The following is an 18,818-nucleotide window of genomic DNA, read 5'->3' on the forward strand; positions in this document are numbered from 1 at the left end:
TTGGCACCAGAGTCCAACATCTAAAGACTTTGGCTACTGTGTGTGCAGTTGCTACAGAGGATATTTCTTTTTTTTTTTTTTTTTTTTTGCGGTAGGCGGGCCTCTCACTGTTGTGGCCTCCCCCCTTGCGGAGCACAGGCTCCGGAGCACAGGCTCAGCAGCCACGGCTCACGGGCCCAGCCGCTCCGCGGCACGCGGGATCCTCCCAGACCGGGGCACGAACCCGCGTCCCCTGCATCGGCAGGCGGACCCTCAACCACTGCGCCACCAGGGAAGCCCGAGGATATTTCTAATACAAGAACTATGAGCTTGTTCTACTCCACATGCTGAACTATTGATCAGATTAACAATGGCACTGTTAAATCTCCTGTCTGTCACTAAAACATGGGTCAATTCCTGCAGACATGTGTGTGACAGAAGCTGCCCAGAGCTTCATGGGGAAAGTGCCCTCTGCTCTAAGAAGTTAGCCATGCTAAAGCACAGGGAGAGCAGCTTGGTGCTTTGTGACCACCTAGAGGGGTGGGACAGGGAGGGTGGGAGGGAGGCACAAGAGGGAGGGGATATGGGGATATATGTATACGTATACCTGATTCACTTGTTTATACAGCAGAAACTAACACAACAATGTAAAGAAATTATACTCCAATAAAGATGTTAAAAAAGAAGTTAGCCATGCTAATAGGTCCCTTTCCATAGCACGGACACCAGAAACAGCAAACCACAAAAATTGCAGCAATTTACAGATGACTGCATTGAGGCTTAAAATTGTACGTCATCTTCTTTGACCATCCAGTCAGAAGTGACCTTTCCGCAATTGGAAACCCCCAGAGCACATTCTCCACCTCCTCCTCCTTGAAAAAAGCACTTGAGAGCACTGACTGACTTGTCTTTCTCCCTCACTAAACAATAAGCCCTTAAGAGCCAAGACTGTGTCTTACTTATTCATTTCCCCACAGTGCCCAGAACAGGGCCTGGCACAAAGTAGATTTTCTGTTGTATTTGTTGAATGAAATTAATTAGAAACATAATGTGCTAGATATGAGGTGACTTATAAGTGGAGGATCAGAAGGTCAATAGAAGGTTATTATCCAAAACGAGGAAGAAACAATTACCATCAATAGAATCATTCACCTCTAATCCTAATGTTCCTCTTGTTCCTTAAATATCTGTAGAAACAGGAACCAGAAATGAGAGGCGGGGTAAAAAAGTACTGGTCAATATGAAAAAATGACAGACTTTGGTTTGATATAATTTTCTAACACTTGCTTCAGGAGAGACTTGTTTTAACTCTCAAAAAAGGATGAAATCTGAGAGGCCCAAGACGGAAGGAAGGATGAGTAGAATGGGCCAACCAAAAGATACTGAATTTTCTGTCATTAGAGGTATTCCATTTAAAGGCAGTAGTATGCAGGATCTGGCCTGTACTTTAATATAAGAGCCAGCTAGATTTCTTCCCACCTCTGCATTCAGGGATGTTGTACGGATAGCTGGCAATCAGCCATGGTGGGAGTATTTCCATGGAAACTGGCAAACTACAAATCAAGACTCTTTTATGTTCCCCAGATAGCCAGTTGTTAAACAATTACCAGCACACCACTGATTAAAGGTTAAGCGACTAATACTGAGGAAATTTGTACATGAGATCCTGCACTGAAACACTGGTTATCAAGATAACCTTTCAGGTCTCCTCCAGTGCCAACTGATTTGAAGCATCTCTTGTCCCACCTGGAGAAAGAAGCCCCAAGACTGTGGTGGTTATTGTTGCTGGCTCTACCACCAGGTTCCTAGGCCTGGTTACCCTGCAATTAAACTCTTTTATGGACTTAGCTAGAGGTCTGGCTCCCCAAAACCAACACTACCATTACTCCCAGGCCCCAGCTCAATACATGTGGCTTCAGCACCTGGCAGGCAGTCATGCTCAGAGCCCTGAGTTGCCAGACTTCTCGGGATTATTTCCTGCTCTGAGGGATGAGAGCTTTCCCCAAGCTCCACAGATGTGGAGCAGCCCTCCACTCCACATGCTTGTGCACAGCAGAGGCCAGAGGCAGGGTCACAGCCACTAGAGTTTTCCTGCAGAGAGCATGGTGCCTTCTGAGGTCCACCGCAGGGATCCCATTCCATGAGGAGCAGAGACACATGGGGCCACTCATAGGGAAAGATGGGTACTGGAGTCAGAGGAGATACAGAGGAAGGCAATTAGGAGTTGTCACGAGACAAAGCTGCAGTAGGAGCACTCACTGCCTGGGGGACACTTGGCTTCCTGCCATGAATGAGGAATTCATCTGGTTCCAGTTTACCTTGGTCCTCAGAGCCCCAACAGTGCTGGAGAAATGAATCCTCCCACGCAGCCATGGCTACATGCTTTCCTTTCCACAGTGCCCAGCCCAGGCCTGGCATGCAGCAGGTACTCAAAAAGTATTTCTTGAATGAGCAAACAAAATAGACAACCACTGGAGCTCTGTATTGGGCCTCTCAGATTTCAAACCCTTTTGAAGACCAAAACAAGTCTACCTCCTCCAGAAAGCCTTCCCAAACCCAGGTATTAAGCATGCTATCAATCCAGGGCATCACTGAACCCCAAATCACTCCTTTCCATTCTCAAAAATCCTCCAGTGGAAGTCAATACATAACGACCCTCTATTTGGGCTTGTCTTAGCTTCCTGTGTGGGGGTCTTATTTCTTCAGGGAGATCATGAACTCCTTGAGGGAAGGACCTGAGCTTCCTCTTTCTCTAGTGTCCTTCTATGGTGTCTAGCTCAAGGTCAGGGCCCCATTGGCCAGGTCCTCCATTCACTAGATCTAGCTCAGTTCTAGAATACATTTTGTCCCTCCATCCTGAATTGCTTCTCCTAGGTGATTTTGAAAGAGGTGCTTGCTCCTTGCCTTTGGTAGGATACACTGGGCTGCAGAATGGACCCCATGCCAGCATTGTCTCCCCGGAAAGTAACAGAAATGGCAACCATATCCTAATGAGGAAGCAGCATAGGCCATAGGCCAAGCACACACAGTACCCCCTTATCACCCAGGCAATACAGAATTGGCCCTACCTTCTTATCTTGTTCTTGGAGAGAAAACTGGACTGTATGAACGATAGAGTCATGGGTAATGTATCCCCAGAGATCAACAATGACAGTAATATAAAGCACTTGGCTTTCCCCAGTTCTAACTTAGTCTCAGAAAATAGCTCAAACTCTGGGAAGGATGGGTGTGCACTCCCTGCCACTGAGAGAATTCAGAAGTTATGGGGAATGTGTCAGCCATTCACTAACTTAGGGTTTAAATTAAGTTTTAAATTCCTTTTAGAGCTCATAATGTTTATGCAGATTCTAAAATAGAGCAAACAAGTTATTTGCTACTTCATTGTATAAAAATCTAAATCCAGGGGAATTAGGTCTTATTGCTGATTCCAAACTTAGTACCAGGAGAGCTGATTTGTTTTGTTCAAATGAATACTATGTTTAGAACATCCTCACATATACATGTCTGCCATAACAAAACACTAATAGATTAAGTGGCTTAAGCAGCAGAAATTTATTTTCTCACAATTCTGGAGGCTGGAATTCCAAGATCAGTGTGCCAGCATGGTTGGGTTCTGGTGAGGGCCCTCTTCCTGTCTTGCAGATGGTCACATTCTTGCTGTATGCTCACATGGTCGTGCCTCAGTGTGTGTGCCTCTTCTTACAAGGCCAACACCAATCCTATCGGATTAGAACCCCACCCTTGTGACCTCATTTAACCTTAATCACCTCTGAAAAGCCCTATCTTCAAATACAGTCACATTGGGGATTAGGACTTCAACTTAGAAATTTGAGGGGCACATAATTCAGTCCATAGCAATGTCTGAGATGAATTTCACTTCGCCTCAAGTACAAAGTTCTTCCAGACCGAGTATCTTTCTCCTAGGAGACATGTCTGTGATTAATGCAGCCCACTTTCTTACAAGAAACCTGTAAAAATAATCTTTCTCCACAGTCTGTCACCTTCCCATTGCTGAGATCAGCTCCCCCTCCCCTTGGAATCACCATTAAACCCCAGAAATAATTACCTATCTGAGGGCTACAGTCCTCCCACATAACCTGAAGCCATTGCCATTTGTCACAACAGATCATTTTTAGAACTCTGACAGCCAGCCCTAGGAGCAAGAAGAATGCTCATTTTCCTCACCCTGCCAGAGCTTCAGAAAGAACTCGGCTCAAAATAAATGCTATTGAAGCAGGAGACACACAGGAGGTACACAGCCTGTCACTACCTCAATACAGGCCTCTCCTAACCCTCCATCCTATTGACTGTGTGAGAGCCATTGCTGGAAGCTCTGTAATCCAAAACCATCAAGCATTCATGGGGTTGGCAACCACAGATAGAAAATGAATTGGATCGCTGTCTTTCAAATTAGTATAACAACAATGTCTGGGAAATGGTGATAAAAAATATTTCAAAATATTGGTTGAATTCTTTTCTCACTATTCTGCTCAGGCTCTCCTCCATTGTTTTTTACATTTCCCTCCTGGTGGTTTGGAGACCGTTGTGTTCAGTAACATGTTCCCAAGAAGGAGAGGCTGAAGTCAACCTTGACTTTGTACACCCACTCTGCTTCCAGGCCAGAAACTAGACTCTCCCTTTTTCTGCACCTCACAATGTCTGAGTTCTGTAAAGTTTACCACCTAGATGTTTGGTTTTTTCCTGTTTTATTGAGATACAATTGACATATAACATTTTATAAGCTTAAGGTGTACAACATAATGGGTTGATAGATGTACATTTTGCAAAATCATATTTCTTTTTTTTTTTTTTTTTTTTTTTGTGGTACGTGGGCCTCTCACCGTTGTGGCCTCTCCCGTTGCGGAGCACAGGCTCCGGACGCGCAGGCTCAGCGGCCATGGCTCACAGGTCCCGCCGCTCCGCGGCATGTGGGATCTTCCCGGACCGGGGCACGAACCCGTGTCCCCTGCATCGGCAGGCGGACTCTCAACCACTGCGCCACCAGGGAAGCCCCAAAATCATATTTCTTGAATGTACCTGTCTTCTACCCTCATCCATCCCATCTCTAGTCCAAGCCATCATGTCTTCTCTCACCTGGGTACATGCTCCTGCCTCCTAAAAGGTCTCAGTGCTCTCAGGTTCTCCTTTGAAACCCATCCTCCGCATGGAAGCCCAAGTATCCTTCTAAGCCACCAAGCTTCCTTTGCCACTTTCCCACATGAAACCTTTTAGTGGCTCCCCCCATTGCCCTCAGGACAAAGCCTACACATTGCAGTATGGCCCACCCTGCTAACTCATGATGTCCCCATGGATCAGGTCTCCAGAGGATGCTGGAAAAGATGATCCAGCCACATGAGATGTCATACTCAGGTTAGTCTTATACACCTCTTTAATCTTAACCCTCAAGAGGTCAAGAATCACACAGGTAGAGGGGATTGTCAGAAACACAACACGTAGGTCCTTGTTCCTAGGCAGGAAACAAATCTAAGTTATAGCAGGAAAAGGGCTGGCATTGTCTCCAAGACCTAGCATGGGTCTGACTTCAAAGGAGTTTCTCTGCCAAACAGTATTAGATAAAGAGCAAAAATACACTACAGGCAGTTACACCCATCTAAAACTGAAACTAATGATCATATTGTGAAACTCCTTAAATCATGTGGCTGTTCTCCACATAGGGATCAAGTGCAAAGCAACCTCCTAGAACAACGTTTTAAATGAATAATCTTCCAAACAGATTCTCCTCTCCGGAGTGGCCCCATTCCATTCATCTTCAGTTACAGTTTTCATTTTGCACAATATGAGAATGACTTTGACGGCTATGCTGATCCGGGGAGAGGAGAGGGGATAAATCAAGCAGGACAAATTAGTTCTGGAAAATTAGGCATTTGCTGGGTCACCCTGGAGCTTTCAGCTTTGAATTTGGCCTCCCGAAGCATTAAGTCAGCCAGAAATCTCTCTAAAATGAGAGCCATTAAAATGCCAGTTGCATCCCTAATTATTAAAGAAATAAAATCAAAACTACAATGACATATATACACTAATATGTATAAAATGGATAACTAATAAGAACCTGCTGTATAAAAAACTATATAAAATAAAATTAAAAAAAAAACTACAGTGAGGTATCACCTAACACTGGTTAGAATGGGCATCATCAGAAAATCTACAAACAACAAATGCTGGAGAGGGTGTGGAGAAAAGGGAACCCTCTTGCACTGTTGGTGGGAATGTAAATTGATACAGCCACAATGGAGAACAGTATAGAGGTTCCTTAAAAAACTAAACATAGAACTACCATATGACCCAGCAATCCCATTACTGGGCATATACCCAGAGAAAACCATAATTCAAAAAGACACATGCACCCCAATGTTCATTGCAGCACTATTTACAATAGCCAGGTCATGGAAGCAACCTAAATGCCCATTGACAGAGGAATGGATAAAGAAGATGTGGTACATATATAAAATGGACTATTAGCCATAAAAAGGAATGAAATTGGGTCATTTGTAGAGACGTGGATGGATCTAGAGACTGTCATACTGAGTGAAGTAAGTCAGAAAGAGAAAAACAAATATCATATATTAATGCATATATGTGGAACCTAGAAAAATGGTACAGATGAATTGGTTTGCAAGGCAGAAATAGCGATACAGATGTAGAGAACAAAGGTATGGACCCCAAGGGGGAAGTCGGGGGGCGGGTGGTGGGATGAACTGGGAGATTGGGATTGACATATATACACTAATATGTATAAAATAGATAACTAATAAAAAATAAAGAATTAACCCCCCCCCCAAACTATAACTAACTAACTAACTAACTAAATAAATAAATAAATGTCAGTTGCACAGAGCAGTTCTTGAGCCAACAAACAGATGGGAGTTGTGAGGAGATGAAAGGCTGCAAGCACTGCACAGGCATAAGCCGTGGCTCCATCTCCATTCCTTGGATATGAAAGTCACTGCATAACCTGAGCCCACTGCCCAGGAAATCCATCAGTCCGTTAGAGGAAACCCCACCGTGAGAGACAGCTGAGACTCACTCATCGCAGAGCCAGAGTATTTCCCTCCCTCATTTTCCATTCACTCTCCTATCTAAACTATGCCCCAAATTTTACCTGGAGAACCCCACGCCCAGCACAGTGGGCTCTGGTCATGCAGCCATAAAACTGTCCATTTCTCCAAATGAAAAATGCACATGCTTCTAACTAGAGGCTTCGTACTCAAGTTGGGTCAGTACAGGAAGGGAAGTGCTCAGGCCCTCCCACGTGCCCCGTCCTCTATCCTGACCTGTCTTGTGTGGACGGACTGCAACCATGCAGAGATGGTGCTGCCACCTTCCGGCCAGGCCCAGCTCCTAGCAATGTGGCCTGAGAATGGTACTCAGGCTAATAGCAGCCCCCCTTCCCCTTCCACCCTCAGCCACAAAAGGCAGAGAAGTGCTTAATTTTTAAGACTCCATCCCTTGGCTCCATCCTGAGCCCCTAGGCCCTGGATGCTCAAGTCAAGGCCCTGCCCAATTTTCCCTGGAGCCTTGGTTTCATTATACCCAGGGTAATGAGCATAGCTGTGACAGTGTTCTCCAAGCTTCCCTCATGGGTCTGGGTGCTCAGTTTTCAATACCAGGGAAAAGTTTCTTTCATTAGAAACAGCAACAGAAGAACCTTTCAAGGCGGGCTCCCGGCACTATAGTAGAGATGGGAGGAAGCCAGAAGCCTGTGTGTGAGTTGAGTTGGCTGGACACAAGAGCACCGTCCAGTTCAGACACGCTCCACATAGGCAGGAAGATCACGCCTGCAGAAAGGAAACTGTGGCCTGCCTGCCCCAAACTCTCAGCAACCTGCCAAATCTATCTGAGTCATTCATTCCCTGGCATAAGCATGACCCTTTCCCAAGTCCTGTGTAAGAACAAATGCCCCTGGTGGAGAGGATCAACCACTAGCTTCCCGCCAGTTCATGTGGATAAATTAATCAGACCAGAAATTTCTGGGGTCTTGGTACCTTTGGCAGTCACTGTTGGTACCCTGCCCATACCCCTTCAACACCCACCATTCTCAGGTCAACCCCAGGGCCTCCAAGTGCAAACTCCTACAAGTCTTCGTGCTAGATTTTACTCCGACCAATGGCGCCTGCTCAGCCCGTGCACAGGGCAGGCCAGTATGCTGGGGAGTTAACACCCCAACCCTGGACAGCAGCAGCTCTCACCCATGATGCATGGAAGTTGGAGGATCAATACCCCAGCTCCCTTACCCCTTGGCTATGATAACTCTGAGCACATTCCCCCAAAGCTCTCACCCTCTGTTGCACTCTCAGCCACCCAAAGAGTTAACCCAATAGACAGCACACCCTCTAGTGGCTTCTTTCCCTTCCCTCTCTTACGTCCTCACTCTCCACCCCCATTGCCCAGTGTCTCTTAGGAGTAAAAGGCAAATCTATGTGATTTCAAAGCCCCATATCTTTCTATAACATCAGACCGGCAACTGCCCCCAGCCCCTCTGTACCCAGCCACACCTGAGAGGCAGACAGTGAAGCGGGGCACTGTGGAGTCCTGTCTCCAGAGCTCATACCGGCCTCCAAGGCAATAGCTTACCCACAGGTGCTGCATTCTTGGCATTCCATGCCTGTTTTCTGCAGTCAGATTCCAACCCAGGTGTTTGGCTGTATATCCAAAGTCCAGGAGGGTTTTTTCCTTTAAGCTAGGCTGCTTAAAAGAAGTTACAATGCTAGGGATTCTGGCACAGGGTTTATTCCAGCCCTGAATTTCTGTGAGATGGTCCAGAGCAGCCCAAGGCAGAAGTAGAAATATAACGAAATTTTCCACCCTTAAAAAGTCGCAGCTAAATAGTTGTTCTAATTGCTGAGGATTTTATGAAAAGAGACCACAGCCTTATTTTGGAAATTAACCCAGCACCAGCTGCAGCTTCCTGGCCCCAGAGCCGTGGACATATATCCTTGTCTTCACACATATGCTCATCTGGACATGGGGTGGCCTCGAGGGGCTGAAGCATGCAAGATGAAATCCCACAAATCTCCATTATTAAATCCATGATATATTTCAAATCCTACCCTCTATCTTGGTAATGACACCTCTGACATCCCTCCAAAGGAGGAGAGAGGGAGGGCGGGTGGGAGTAGAAGAGGGAGAGAGGGTCCCTTTTTGTCTGTCCACGTCTACCAGCCTCTTCTTTGCCATGTTCTTGGGAACAGTTTAAGGGTATTTATCCTCTGGGACAGGTCTCCTCATGCAACTCTCCCACCCTAGAAAAGGGGCTGTCAACCATTGACTGATGCAAATCTGGGCAACATCACATCCCTTTGGTCCTAGCATCTTCAGGCTGCCTTAAGCTGGTCTGGACCAGTGGGATGCTCTAGCCAGGCTACCCGTGGGGCCTAAACCTGGCCTTACTCCTCCTCTGCTCTCCTACCCTCCAATAACTTATCTTTGTCTCTCTCTTCAAGCAGGTATGTGGAAAGCAAACTAAATCCCAGGTAGGGTTCTCCACCAGAGGATATCCCAGCCCCAAACAGGAACCTTCAGGAATTCTGCACTTGCCTAAAACCTCTTAAGGATTACCCCTAGGTTCCTCGGGGGTATGGGTTGACCTTTCCTGTGGTTGTAATACCTCCATGGAAAGGGTTTGGGAGTCTTCACTAAGGCACAGATGGGCAATTGGGGGATTTGCAGTTATTCAGAGGAACTGGAAGCCTTAGACTCCATCTCTAACCTCTGAAAGTATTTCATGAGTAACACCCCTATAATCATCTCCCCACACACTACTCATCCTTCCAAACCCAGCCAACTGCCACCTTCTCTAGAAAGCCCTCCCTGATTCCCTGTGCCAAAGGAGGGCTCTCGTCCTCCACAATTCTCTGTTTCCCTCATTGGGTGGTGCCTCGTGTCACCCTCACGTGTGTGCATGCCCAAGCATTCTCAGTGTGCAGTGGGCTCGGGGCTGGCAGGGCCCATCTCCTCTTCTCAGGCCCTAGTCCCCACTCCCACCATTGATATAGAGTCATCTTGCTGCAAAGAGGTGCTCACTAAATGTTCAAGGAGGAACATGGGTAAAGGAATAACTTTTCAGGTCCCACCATGACAGGAGTGGCAATAAGAGGGTATTTCATGATGCTCCCATCCCCCAACACAAACACCAAAATATACTATATATACCCAATATAGTAATAATAGAACTGCCTATACCACAACCAGCTCACTTCTTCAGATGTTGACCCCTCAGCACAATGGAGATGGGAGGAGAAAGGAAGGAAGAGTAATGAGGAGGGAGGGAGTATCCTTGATCAACCAGGGCCCAGCCCAAAAAACAAAACAAAACAAAACACATGAAGTACTTTAATAGAAGGGTTTCAGTATAAGGAACAAGTTACAAAGGAATCAGAAAAGCAGAAAGAGGGAAAGATGAAGCAACCTAGAGATTGGCAGTAGCAGGAATCTGCTACCATCCCTAGGCTGGAAGATCAAAGCAAAGAGGTGGCATTGCCAGAACTCTGGAGCCAAGGCCACCAGTCAGGAACTGGGACCACAGAGAGTGAGACTGTCTGGGGAAAATGGAACCACGGAGGAGATGCAGCCATTGCCCTAGGTACTGCCCTAAACAGAGAGGGGCAGACACACCCTGGCTTCTTCCTGCTTCTCACCCTCTAGTCTCCCACTGGTGTCTCCCATTGGCTGAACACAGCCAGAAGGCAAGAGAGCTTGAGAAAGTAGTCTGAGCTGTCAGCTACCCTATGATGCCAACTGGGGCAGAGGGTGTAACAGACCTGAAAGCAACAGTCTAAGCACCAGCACTCACTTTTGTCTCTCCCACAACAAGCATCTGTCCTCCTCTGCTGTGGTCCTGGGTTCTCCCTTCTCCCTGTGCTTCTCCCACCTGCCACGCCCACAACATGCCAAGCCAGGCCATGAGCGGGGGCTACTTCTGGAAGTCTTTTCTAAGAGGACCACCAGCCAAGCCAAGGAAGGTGGCTGGCTGGACCTTGGATGATCAGCCGTTGATCAAGCAGGGCAGGTCTGGTCTGGCCAGTCTGGGAATGAAGACAATGCAGGTGAAGGGAATCACCCAAGCCAGGAGAACTCAGAACTGTCCAGCTCCCTCACCCTTACCCCCAGGTAGTGCCCACCCCACACACTCCAACGCATCCATAACATCAACTCTCAGGGTCATATGGTCAACCCCCATCTCTTAGGGTTTGTTAGGATGCCTCTAACATACAGATCTGGACACCATCCTCTAATTCACTCTGATGAGAGTGGTTTGGTCCACAAGAAGGAGGAATTAGGAAGCCTGCTCTGCAGAAACACGCATACATAAACATGGGTACACGGGTGTGCATACACACATATAAACACACACATGCTGGAATTCTCTGGACATTTCCCCAACATTCTCCTTAAAACTGACTCTTTTCTTCCCTTTGATAAGCCAAGGCTTTGGCTTGAGGGCTCAATGTTCTAACATAAAAAAGCCACTGTTGAGCAGAAACACACATCAAAATCTGGAAGCCAGTAATGCTGAGAACCAACTCTGGCATTTAAGCAAAGCTCACGCACCCATGAATGTTTATAGGAAGATATGGAAGAAATCCCACTATGCAGAGAAACAGCTGGGTGTTTAAAAGCTTTGTTTATACTTTAGCATCTGCCTCAGGAATTTGACATGTTAAATAAACTCATTGCCACCCACCTTGTCCAAACTTTCATTGGAGAAATGTAAAAGGATTGACGATGGCAGGTAGACTCTGGTTCTTGAAGTCTCAGCCTCATACCCCAAGGAGTCTTGTCCCCAACCCACCCCAACTTTTTTGAGGTTTTCTGCATCAAGGTTCAGCCTTGGTGTTAGGATCTGCTGTTGATCTTTGGAGAGCCCAAAGATCCTGTGGGTCCAAACCCACAGGAGATGGGGCAGTTAGAAACTCACAGATGGGTGGTGGCAGCTCAGATCATATCAAGGAAGTCATTCTTGGGGCTGGGTAGATCCATCCTCTCTGTGGCCAAGAGAGTGGTTTACTGTCCTGGACACACACACACCCAGAGTTTGCCAACCCTTGCCCCTCACCAGGATGTGAAGGCTGACCCTGTGAGACTCTGAGGGTCCCCTACCAGGCAGTCGTCACAACCAGCATGGGGAGGACAGGGAGTCTGCTTTGTCTCTCACTTTCATTCCTCCCCATCAATGACCTTTTCCCCCCATGCTACCTGGGGGCACCCCAAAAGTCCTTAAAATGCCCTAAACCATCAAATCCCATCAAGCCTATGCCAGGCATCTTGGATCAGATGCACATTGAAGGGAACTAAACCCTAAGCCCCAGAGCAGAATTCCCCAGCTGAGACTGCAGGGGTGGGTGGTGCTGTTAGGGCCCCATTCTGCCTAGAGGGCCTCATCACATCCCAGAGACTGAGCAGTGATCTAAGGGTGGGAGAGAAGGACGCTGACCACCCAGAGCCTAGGGAACTGATCTAGAAAAAAGTTCACCTCTCAGTGGGGAATCGTAGCCTCCTCGATTCAATCCCAACAGCCCTGCCAGGCTCATCTGCTGTCCCCACTACACGCCCCTCATTTGGCTCTCAGAGTCCTGCAACCTTCGTGACACACAGCTTGGGGTTTCTTGTGCTGGCAGCCTCTGTGCCCTTGCCCATGCCTTTCCTCCTCCTGGAAGGCTCTTCCCTACCTGGAAAACACCTTCAAAGACCAGTCAACCATCACTTCTGATCTCTCCCTCACCTGCCTGAGTCCCTTCCTTGCCAAACTGAGGCGGCCCTTCCTTTCTCTGTTGCCTCATGGCTGCAATAGCCCTTTGTCTTGAATAAAAAATAGTGAGGATCTTTGAGCACATGGACCATCTGCCCCGGCGGACAGAGAGCACCACAGGGACAAGGGTCAGGGCTGTGTCACCAGCCGGGGGCCAGGCACACTTAGATGGCACAATTCAGTTCACATAAAGAGAAGCTGTGCCACTTAATCATATCAGCGACGCTTCACCTGATACGGGAGAACAATTCTCTTCCACGTATCTGACTTGTTGGCCACAGATATAAAAAGGGCAGAAATCTCCTCCATCATCTGATCCAACCAAGAAAATGCCAAGTCAGCCGTAACAGCCAAAAACTCATCCTGTCTTTTCCATGTATCTACAGTCAAACAACCTTCAAACAAGCTCTGAACAAGCACCAAGTTGGAAACTTTTGATAAAGCCTCCTCTAGGTTTGCACAAATTTAAAGGATCCCCTATCTTGTCACTACTCATTTAAGAAAACCCATAGGAACAGATAAATTAGAAAGGCTTATTCACTTTTCAAAAGGCAGCTTAGAATTCCAGTTCCCCTGGAATAGCATTTCCTGAGCAGGCATCACCAATTTCTGCCACCATCTATTTACCATCTGTGCTATTATTAATTTTATACTTTTCTTCATAGTAACATTAAAATGGCTCTCCTTTATTTAAACTTAGCTTTGCTCTTTCAGTGCGTTTTATTTTTCCTAATATCCACTAAACCAAACAAAAATAATTGACTTGTCTAAAAGTCTGTGTACAACCCAGTATCATTTGTCTCCCGCTCATGGCTCGCTCGGGGTGGCCCCAGTTTGCTCCGCCTGCCTTCCAACATTGTGGACCAAAATGTCAATACTTCTGCTCCACTTGATTGGGGACTGGGCACAGCCGAGACAATGCCTGGCTTCCAGGCTCTCTGGATGACTCATCGACCTTGCCCAGCAGCTCCTGAGGGCCTGGCTAAGGAGGTTACTGTGAGCACAGTTTGCAAACACTGGAAGGCAGACGACAGAAGGGCAAAGCCAGGCTTTGTGCTCACTTCAGGGAATAACCACACCTGCCCCAGGCTCCCGCCTACTTGCTTTCCATTCTCTGAGCCACTCATGCAGACAAGAGAATCAGCACAGGAAGCCTTTTCTCACAAAGATCCAAGAGCTGCAGGCCCTGTTAAAGGTGGGGCTGGAGAGCCTTGCCATCTCCTCGTGGGATGCCCAGGGACAGAGGCCATAGCAACAACAGCAGTAGCACCAGTAATAATGACAACTATAGCTTCTGAAGTCTTGTTGCCTGGGTGCCAGGCACATTTTATCAGAACCTGGCACCACACACCGCAAGGCTGGGGAGGAATAGAAAGTCTGCAATAATTATAACTGTGATTCACTGAGCGCCTCCCCTGTATCCGGCTGGGATAAATGTTCTGCATACATTCACTTATTTAAGCCTCACGTGGCCTCTCAAGGTACTTATTACAGATAAGAATTTGTTTACAGAAGGGGAGCCCGAGGCTGACTGCTGAAGTGAAGGGACAAGCCCAAGGTCATATGGCTCTGGGTTCCAACAGCCGGGAGAGCCCACACCCAGTCTATAGGGCTCCAGCAGCCATGTGGCCTCTGCTGCTCCTTGAAACCCACCTGAGACCAGCTTTCCCTAGCCACACTGCTGTCCTCAGGCAGACACTCTTGTCCATTTCACAGTGGCCAACAGAGACTGCACTCCCCCTGGCCATGAGCACCAGGCTGATGCTTCAGAGTTCCCCACCCACTGGGCCAGCAAGCTGCCAGGATCCTGGGGTTAGACTGGGTACTGAGATGGGAGTAAGAGGAGAGAAAGCTTGGCCAGGGAATTGTACTGGCAACCTCAGGGCTTCCCAAGAGCACACTCTTTATACGGGAGTCTTTTCCTTTCAAAGCAGCAGAATCAAGGGGGGTTGGCCAAGCACTATACGCCTTTGCCCAAGTGGCATGTTTGGATGCAGCTAATATCTTGCAGCAGGTGCCTTGGGGGCTCAGGCCGTGTTTGTGCCTGGTCAGGGGAGTCTGCAGTGTGGGGTTATTCAGAAAGGGGTTCGGCCTCTCTGAGAAACCCAGGTGCCCTGCAAGGCCCCACACACTCTGCCCCCCGCCTCCGTCTGCCTGTCCATCCTCATGACCCACTGCTCCCCTGCACGATCAGATTCTGACACATCTAGTCTGCTTTGTTGATCTTTCTATTAAATCCAGGACCACAGTAGTTTTATTATGACCATCTTAAAATACAACTCATTTTCAAAATCTCTTGGCCAGTCTCGCCCGTTTCATTATTTTTCAACTAACATTTTTCTCATTCTAAATACAATACGTGTACATTGTACAAAAATTGGAAAATCTGAAAAGTATAAAGAACATATAAAATTGCTCAAATCCAACCACCCAGACATAAGCACATTAATATGTTAGTATATTTCCTTTCCTTCCTTCCATTTTTTTCTATGTCTCTGATTATTTTTAATTTAAAAAAAAGTAATCATGCTACTTATATAGCTTGTAACCTGGTGTTTTCATTTAATACATTGTAAGCATTTTCTCATGTCATTTAATGATAGGAATCTTCAAAAACATGATTTCTAATGACCAAAGAGTATTCATCATATGGATGGGCCATGATTTAGTTAACTGTTACCATATTGTTGGATATTTTGGCTGTTTCCAATTTTTTCCATTAAATAATGCTATAACAAACACCTGAATATATAAGTCTGTATATGAATCTCTGATTCTTCCACAGGATAAATTCATAGAAGATGAATTGCTTGGCCCCCAGGTATGGATATTTTCTGGCTTTTGATACAAAGCATTTCAGAAACCTGGTTCAGCGTACCAGTCCCTCACCTGCATATCAAAGTGCCCATTTTACTGTATCCTCAGCATCACTGGATCCTGTCATTTTAAAAACTGCTTTCCCTCTTGAAATATGAAAAATCATATATACTGTTTTAATGTACATTTTTTGAGTGTTAGTTAAGTTTGGCATTTTTCCATATGCTTACTGGCCTTCTCCTTTCTTCTTTGGTGGTTTGGTTATTCATGTCCTTTGCCCTTTTTACTATTGTACATTCATATTTTTCTTATTGAACTGTAAAAAATCTTACATTGGAAATATAGAAGATAATGTAAATATTCCTTCATATTGTCTTCTGGCTTTAAGATGGCAGTTTTGACGTTTATCCCTTTAATTCATCTGGAATGTATTTCGATGTATGGTCCATGACAGCGATTCCCATACTTTAATGTGAATTAGGTACCCTCACCCCACACAGGGTGGAGCTTAGGAACCTTCATTTTAAGCAGTGCTCCAAGGAATTCTGAAGCCTGGGGCCACACTTTGATAAACACTGACCCAGAGTAAGAAGCTAACTTTTTTTGGCAATAGATGAATTGTGCCAGCATATTTATTGAATAACCCTTCCTTACCAACTGCTGTGAAATACTAAATGAGAAACTGCATTCCTACATCCACTTGGGTCTATTTTTAAGCTTTGTTTTATTCTGTTGATTTGTCTTTTTATTCTTGTGTCAGAACCATCATCTATGACTATTAAGATCTTGGAATACACATAAATATCTAGACATATAAATCCCCCTACAACTCCTATTTTTCAAAATTTCCTTGACCATTCTCGCCAACTTCTTAATTACCAGATAACCTTTGTAAAGTTTCTCCAAAAAATCCATTTAGAATTTTGTTTAATATTCCCATAAACTGAGAACTTAATTTAGAGAAGTTAGTATAAAATAACAGCTAATATTTATTGAGCTATTTCTATGGAGCAGGTTCTGCTTTAAGCACTTTCCACATATCAACTCACACCAATCTTATAAGGCAATTACTATTATAGATGAGAAAATTGAGGCCCAGAGATATCTGGCAACTTGACCAGGATTACACATTAGCAAGTAGTAAAGCTGGAACTTGGATCTAGGTAACGTAACTATAGCACTCTTTCTCAATCTTCACACAGCACTTTCTCACATACCTTCAAAATACGCACACTTCCAACTCATGAACATGGCATACTTTTCCACTGATTTAAATCGTCTTTAATGACTTACATTAATGTTTTGTAGCTTTCAATACATAATTAATAAGTGTTCAACGTATTTCTTATTCAGTTTATTCCTAGGTATTTTATATGTTTAGACAACTAAAATGAGCTTTTTGTATTAAGACTTTTCCAACTGGCTAGTGTTAATACATAGCAAAGCTACAGCATATAAAGTATTTATGTAGCCTGGTCACCTTACTGAACACTCTTATTAATGCTAATAATATTTCTATTGGTGCTTTTAAATTTTCTCATAAGATAATTATACAATTTAAAAATAATTACAATTTTGGTTTCTATTTTTCAATAGCTATACCTTTCGTTTTATGATTTCATGCCTTATTGCATGGAGTGATATTAAATAGAAGAGGTGAGAGAGAAACATTCTTATCATATTGCTTGTTTTAATGGGAATGTCTCTATTGTTTCTCTATTTTGTACAATGTTGACTGTTGTCTAGACGGTTTAGACAGATAGTCTATATCATGTTATAGAAATATTCTTTGTACCACAGCACTTTAAAATTTTAACTATTTCTGATAAAAATCTTTCTAAAATTTATTGACTTCTGACTTCTTTAAATGGAAGATTTAGAACATAATTTTCCTTGAGGATTCATAATTACTGACTGCACATCCATTACTGTAATATTTTAAGACACGTGGAATTCTCTTGCCCCCATATTAATTACATCCACCAACACTATGTTTCTTGAAATCAGATCTCTGCTTTTATATGTTTCTTTTCTGTGCTATTAGGTTGTCACTTTTTGCTTTTGTCAAAGTATCAGTCTCTACTATTCCTCTTTATCCTTCTAATTTTTTTGTAGACATACAAATTAGAAAACGCTACTTTTTAAAGTTATGTATAAAGTGAAAACAAGCTCTGAGAAAGCAATTTCTTTATGAGAAAGAGTGAAAGTGTTATTAGATAATAAATCTTGAGCCATTTTGACTGCTAATTAAACTTCTCCTGTATTCAATGGCTGTCAGCTCTGCTCTGGAGAGGAGAGGATTCCAGGTAGCTGAAGCATTATTATATCCGTAGGCAGGAAAGTAAACATAAACAGGCTTTAAGAACTTCAACAACAAAACAGGAGTAAAGCAGACAGTTATTAAATAAAGACCTCATTCTACAATCATTCAGTGGTCTTTCTATAAACTCATTGGAAGTTTTCGTCCTAATATATGATGAAAGTTACTGTGATCATTGGGCTCACTACCTGGGGAAGGGCACGGAAGGGGAATGATAACCTATTGGGGCAAGCGAATCATCTTTGTAATATATACTCCACACATTAAAATATCGATGCAGCATCAGGCTCTACGCTGGGAACTCTAGGGATATATAATCTTGTAAGAGAATTGAACCTGCACACAAATAATTATAATAAAAGTCATCACATGAGCAAGGCTTGGGGCTGCAATTTTCAGGCCCAAAGAAACACATTTAGTCAGCTTAGGAAGGAATGTCAGAGAGGGGAAGGGGCACCCCTGTCACATGCAGTGAGAAGAAAGGCCATGGACATGTCTGGGCCTGTGTGAGTGGACGCCCGGGGTCATCATGCTCCCCTTTCCTGGGCTGTCGAGGCTGGCGCTGGCCCCAGGCCCATCCTCAGTTCCAGCCCTGGCTTGTCTTCTTGGCACCTGGAAGATTCTACATATCCCTCATCATACACCAGTCTTACTTTGGTTACCAAATGGCCTACAGATATTTACTTTAAATAACTATCCATACTTTTAAATAACTGAGTTTTTCATTGAAAAGTAGTATATGCACATGGTAAAAAAAAAAAAAAAAAATCAAACGGTACAAAGAGATATGCAGTTAAAAGCAAGCCTCTTGCCTACCCCAGCCCCCCAGCCTCACTTCTCAGGTACAAGCACCAGCTTCTGGTGTCTCCTAGAGATGTCTGCCCATGTGTGGGCATATGAATATATACACATCCCTTTTAAACAGATGATAAGTTA

The sequence above is a fragment of the Hyperoodon ampullatus genome (genome assembly GCF_949752795.1).
Source record: "Hyperoodon ampullatus genome assembly, chromosome: 4".
NCBI lineage: Eukaryota > Metazoa > Chordata > Mammalia > Artiodactyla > Ziphiidae > Hyperoodon > Hyperoodon ampullatus.